This window comes from Centruroides sculpturatus, unplaced genomic scaffold, assembly GCF_000671375.1.
Source record: "Centruroides sculpturatus isolate CEXI.00-Female unplaced genomic scaffold, Cexi_2.0 scaffold1, whole genome shotgun sequence".
In the NCBI taxonomy this organism is placed as follows: Eukaryota; Metazoa; Arthropoda; class Arachnida; order Scorpiones; family Buthidae; genus Centruroides; species Centruroides sculpturatus.
In genome coordinates, this window is record NW_019384326.1 from 2395196 (window position 1) to 2402229 (window position 7034).

At 26.7% G+C, this 7034-nt stretch overlaps 1 protein-coding gene across 4 annotated transcripts in view; it reads left to right on the top strand.

Moving 5' to 3' along the window:
• LOC111628045 overlaps positions 1–7034 on the top strand; it is a 150026-nt gene that overhangs the window by 46314 nt on the left and 96678 nt on the right. Inside the window, exon 1 of one of the 4 annotated variants that reach the window (XM_023371776.1) lies at positions 3391–3600. The exons of the other annotated variants lie outside the window; for them this stretch is intronic. The gene's annotated coding sequence lies outside the window, so the exon portion shown is untranslated. Of the gene's footprint in view, positions 1–3390; positions 3601–7034 lie in introns of those variants that run through there. 4 annotated transcript variants of the gene reach the window in all.

A 7034-nucleotide genomic window follows, 5' to 3' on the forward strand; every position in this document is an offset into this window, starting at 1 on the left:
ACTATGTAATTTATTATGAAATTTATTATTAATTTATTTTATTGAACAAATTCTTTATTTATTTTTAAGAAAAAGTTTAAATCATTTATAGTTTCTACAAGTAAAATCCATATATTCATTGGATTTGTAGTCTAAATATATTATGGTTTATTAATTATTTAAGATAGTTGATAAACGTTTGCAAGAAATGTTAATTTAAAAAAAATTACATAAAATATTAAATTTTAAATAACAGAATTCAAAAATAATTTATTATGTAGATACATCATTAATGATTGAGTTCAAGTAGTTATATATATACATGTAAGAACAGCTATATAATCTAGAATTTCTAGAAGTTCAATAAATTTTATGAATATTCTGAGTGTATAAAACAATACAAATTTTTGAAAATTAACAAATTCTGGAATTATCACACATTTTTATTGCATTTAATAAGGAATTGAATTAGAAAGGCTGTGTTATTCTTTAGAAATTTATTTTAGATAAACAATTTAGATAATCATACTCTTCCATGTAAGATATTTTATTTAAATTTCTGAATTTTCAATTAAATGGAAGAAATGTGTTATGTGAATTAATTGTAGCTGTTACCAATATATGATGATAAGATCAATGTACCGTAGATAGATTTTACAGTAGAAGAATTACATTCTGTTAGCAAAGACATGTTACAGAGTTAGAACACATTAAATAAATAGAAATAAATGATTGCAGTACTTATAATGTTATTTAGGACTCTCTTATATCTGAATAACATCCAACTTGGAGTATTTGAATGGAATATTAGAAAATATTGCTGAGTAATGTAAGAATTATAGAAGTTCAAATTTAAAAAAGAACTTCCAACTGAAAAATAATCAAACAGCCAACCTTTTCCTTTCCAGCACTAATTTAAAAATTTGACAAATGTTTTTAAGCTGCTTTACAATTCTACTTAGTGCTGGAAAAGAAAAGGTTGATGTAGGATTCTGTTTGAAGTTCAGATTTTATTCTGATTTTTCTCTTGATTCTATTAAAATTAATTAATTTGCACTATTTAATTATTAACCACTCAGCAGTGAGTGACAAATATATTTGTCAAGGGCGATCGTGTGACAGTGGTGAGGGATGAATATATTCGTCAAATTCTTTCGAGGGGAATCGCCAAAAACTAGCCTAAAACTACTGCAAAAAAAAATTCACATGAAAAATGAATTATGTAATAAAAAAAGACTTTTCTTTACTAGACATAACTGTTTACAAAATCTTTTTTTTAAACAGTAATGAGAAATAACGCGTGAAAAAATACACTAAAAATTTCGCACATTTATCTTCCACTACTAAGGGGTACTATACATGACTATTCCACTGTTGAAAGGTTAATATTATCAATTTGTAGCAATGTATGTAAAATGATTTCATTAGGCTGCAATTTGAAAAAATTGTAGACCTATCAATTCCCACTGTCATCCATCTGTCTGCCCTTCCTTATTCTCGAGGATGGAGTTAGATGAAAGTGAAGACCAGATATGGAAATCTTAGTGGCAGGAGGTCCTGATTATATATATATGAACTTTCGGTCTAGACCGGAAGTCACGTGGTTTCAATTAAAAAATTTTTCCCTGCATGATTCTGTTGTTATCAGGAAAAGTATGATGACATTACTAATTTGAGATTGAGAGCATATATTTTAAATTAAATAAATTAAAAATATTATTAAAAATTGCAGTCTGGCATTGTGACACTTCATAATAATTTTTGCTCGTTTTTTAATAAATTTATTAACTTGAATTGAACAATGATAAATGTCAAAATAATTCAATAATTTTGATACTAAATACATATTTATGCATACACACACACAGTATATAATTTCAATAACTTTTAGAATTGCCAAACAATCTCTTATATAATTTGTTTGACATAATTTATAGAATGTGTTATAATCTCAAAAATTCATGTTACTCAAATGATGTATATACTTTGAAGAATTTTATTTGCTTAAACTAGCAGGAAAATTTCAAATATTTTGTTGCATTTAAATTTTTTGTTACCAACTTATATTCTGAATATATAAGATGAATGGAAAAATATTTCTTTACATTTTTATAAGGCATCTAAAAATAATGTCTGAATTGTCTCATTGATGTATGGCCAAAAGATGTGGTGCTATATTCTGGTCACTATATACTTTTAACACATTTTTGAAAGAGGAAATGCAGAACAGTAGGTGCTAAAGAAGAAATTTGACTACCGAAAGGTGGACTTGTATCACTGCAGCTTTACACGTATAATGTAAAATTATCAAGAAGATATTTTAAATTTAACTGAAACAAATTTAAAATTCTGTAATTTTGAAAAACTTTAATGACTTCTGAAATTGTCGGACATATAATTTTTAATGCATATTATATTTATTTAGACTTAATTAACTAATCATTTTTAATGTTTAAATAATTAAAACATTTAAAAATTATTGTTTTTACTCGAAACAATTATTCTTCAAATAATTGATCTAATAACTTTCGGTAAGTTCTAAGCATCAAGATTTTAAGAACTATTTCTTCCATCATTTATCATGCTATATTCAATTAACTTCAATTTATTATATACCGATAGACGGTTTATCCATTTTTCATTTTTTATGAAGCTAAATCATCTGTTTCAATCAAGAATTCCAATAGAAAAATTATAAGTATGAAAACTATTAATAAAATTATTTTTAAAAATGTACAGTTATTATTGTTTAAAAATTTATATGTGTAATCTAAAAAAGTGCAGTATTGTTAACATTTATGGCTCAAGGGATAGATATTTTTAACAACAGATCAAGCTAAGGCTACTTTCTTTAGTTACGAAGACACAACCCCAATTCTAGCATGGTTTCTTATTAAAGCCATGTAGTATATCTCTCACAGCTTAATAAACTATTTATCTCCTGTTGTGTATGTTTGCAAACAGGGAAAATGTAATAATGCAGTTATAGATATATTTTTAAAGAAATAATAGGATTTATTGTTTTCAAGACTGCAGAAATTGAATTTTTAAATACCAGTATTTATTTATTTATTTATTTTATTTTGCAAATAAGTTTGTTTGGCTGTTTAAATGTACAGATTTTCCTCAAAATTATAATTATATAATGACAAAAAAATAAAAATGTATGTATTTTAAAAAAGGAATTACTTTTATTTTAATGAGAATTACTCATTATTTTCAGAAAATTGTTGTAATAAAATTATATTTTAAATAGTATTACTTAAATCTTTACATTTTCATATAATTTTCTGTAATTTAATTTAAAAAAAATAACTTTTTTTTTTTAAACTGGTAATTAAATAAAATCGAGTTACATAGTTGAACTTTTATAATATAAAACTGCAATAACTTAAATAATGTTTATTCTGGAGTTAAATATTTTACAAATTGCAGCAGGAACATCTGTGCTTTGTTCTATAAAATTATCATCAATTCATATTTATTGACACCGCTAGTAAAAGAATGCATTCAGAATCAATCAACTTGTGCTGATTCATCAATAATACACCTCTGTACACAGTATGACCTTAGTTTAACTGGGTTTGTCTGACAGCAAAGATAACCAGAATTATTTTATTTGTAAGTGATTTTAAAACTATTATTTTACATTTATTATGTTACATACCTTAATAAAATTTTATATAAATTACATTTAAAGATTTATCACATTGAAGTTGTCTAGACTTGATCTATTGTGACTAATGTATATTTTTATAAAACAGATTTTGAACTCGAATAAACTCATGTATAGAGATAGAAAAGTTTCTTTGGTAAAGATTATTTCGATTGCTTGAAAACAGCTGTTCAATCTTTGTAATTTTTCCAATAAATTTTGAATCTAAAATCTATATCAAATTAATTATGAATTGATTGTGTTATATTGAACAAGTTTTTAAAATTTACCTTAAACTAGATTTGGATACTTTTAAAGTCAAATTAAAATTTCATGCATACAAAATTAAAATAATCATAATTGTCATATTAAGACTGTCTTCTTATTTTATTTAATTATAAAGGATGTCATGGTCACCACTAAGGTGTAAAGGAATTATATATATATATATATATATATGTGTGTGTGTGTGTATATATGGGTTTATTCCCAGGGTCATTGAGTGCTTGAGGCCTGGAAGTAGAATAAGCCTTTTGTTTTTGTACAAATGAAATACATATGCTATTTCTTTATTAATAAAAAGCAGTCTTAAAAGTTTTATTTCATATTAGTAAAAATAATGTTAATTTTATAAGGTTTTGAATCATTACAGACCTCTAAGTTTTCTCTGGGCCTGAGGAAAAATCCCCCCTTCTTTATGACTCTGTTTGTTTCTAAAGTTATTCAACAGTACTATAAAGGGTTAATATTAGTGTTGCTACCTTTTCAAAATCACTGACCCAAATGGCAGGTGAGGTTTGTTTGAACAGAAGTTTGAACACATGCACAATGTCATTTTGCGATGCGAAGAATAACATGCAATGCATGCCGGTTCTAAATCAGTTACAGTTAGGAACTATGGAGACTTACCATAGATGACTTAGCTCTATTGGATATTGGAGATGTGTACAAATACGAATCGTACGAGCAAAAAAAAAATCGTCAGGTTGCACACGATATTCCCGGACTCACTAGTTAATATAGTGAGTAGCATATTCTTGTCTTTATCCTCTAGATCAGGCATGGACAAAAATATTACTCATGAGCCACATTCTGATTATAAAGGCCAAAAACTACAGTAAATATAAAATAATTTTTTATGCATGCACATTTTTTTAATGTTTACAACCTAAACAATACATAAAATTGTATGTGACAATAAAAATAAAAATTAATGACATAATTTTTTTCTTTAAAAGTTTGTATATTTTTGATTTAGGCTTCACATTCTGATATACTTTATGAACTTAATAAATTTATCAACTGGCATGCACCAACTTAATTTTTATTGCAAGGGTAAATGTAAAAGAAAAATTAAGATAGTCAAAATGTTATCATCCTGATAATGTTTTATAACGTTTTTTGATTTGCAGGTACTGCCTGATTCTGAAATTTGTGTGTGAGATTACTCTTTATAGAAGAAAGAAGAGAAAAATGATGTTAATGAAATTATAAATAATAATCACTTTATCATTTCTTTAATATATATCTTCATAAAATTTAAATTACAAGGTTGAAAAATATCAGGATTTTGCACAGGCTGTTCATGAACTTTTTGTGTGTTGGATCCAGTCCAGAACTATAGTTTTCCTACTTTAGATACTTCTTATTGGACACAAACATAAATTTCCCAACATCTATTGACATGAATCTGTGTCATATCAAGTGATCTACCTCTACTCATTTTATTTATTTACTGTAATTTCCTGCAGATAACCTGCAAAAATTGCTAGAACACAGACTACTACTCTTTAAAATTGACTTTAACCCTCAGTTTTATCTGTTTTACATGCAGGAAATTATGATACTTAAATTATGCTATTATTGATTAATTCCTGAATCTATCAAAATAAAAAAGTTTTGTACTTTTTCTCCTATAAAAAAAGAAAAAATTCATAAGTAATAGATTTGTTAGAGAAGTTTTTCAAATCTAAAATCTAGCCCAAATTGCTTTTTCTGGAATGAATTTTTGAAGTTTTTACCTTGGAAAAACTAATTTTGTATATATGTATTTACACACACACACACACACTATATAAATTTATATATATATATATATATTCGGTATATATACATAAACATAATGTGAATGAATCTAAAATAATTTATTATAATTCAAAATCTGATAAGGAAAAATTTCATTAAATTTGTGAAGTAGAATAGTAGAAATTTTAATAATTTATGTAGTTCAAGGATATGTCTCTATATAGCTAGTTGTATATAATTATTTTATCATTCATAGATTGATAACAGAGAAGAAAATAAAATTAGTACTAAATACATTTACGAAGACAATATACTATCCACTAGGATATCTTGCTGGTCTAATTACTGCACCTCTACCAATGGGATTCTAGAAGAACACTAATATTTTTGACCCAGTTAATGGGTCATCCTGAGGTGTCAGAAAGTAAAGTGTTAGTGTCAGAAGGATAAAAGGATAGATTCAGATAAAGCAAACAAGCAGGAGAAATGGGTTATGATGGTGGCAGTTGATGTGACAGACTCAGAAGATATTGCCATGTAGGGGGAAGGGAGTCCTTGTCCCTGTTGTTTATGCACATGTTGATAATAGACTGGCTATAAATTTTATACCTTTCCTCAAAGCTGTCATGGCAAGGGTGAGGGATAGTTTGAATGATTTTGGTCATCTGCCAGTCTGTCTCTGTGCTGGGAAGTTGTGCATGTAATTCCCCCTTTAAATGTAATCTTTATGTTCAATGAGCCTCTGATTGAGAGATCTAGACGTGTAATTGACATATGCTGTTCTGCCGGTCTCTTCATTTATGGTCAGGATGATACAGTATTCACTCCACTGCTACACTTCATTTTTGATTTGCAATGCCTGAGAATAATCTGTTAACTGGGTGAAAATATTAGCATTCTTCTAAAATCCCACTGGTAAAAGGTGCAGTAATTAGTCATGTCAATATATTTATTAGTATTCTAGGTTATAATAATAATGTATTCATTTAATATTTTACTTTTAGTAATTGATATTATTATAAGATACCTATTATAAAGTGTGCTTATATTTAAATTAATTCTTTAAAATTTAATTAATAATTTCATCATCTATATATATATATAGATGATGAAGTATATATACAGTAGACCCCCCTATAACGCTTAGATACGTTCCACGCTAAGCGAATGTTACGTTATATGAATGATTAAATACATGAGCCAATCGCAGCCCGATAGGTGGGAACTTTACGGACTAAGGCTGTTCGAAAGGTTTTCTTATATAAAATTAACCGATTCTAGACTAATTCCACTCAACATTTCCAAAACACGTATAATTTTTTGGGAGTAATCCGTACAAACTATGCTATAAACAAAAAATTATAGGATTACTTAC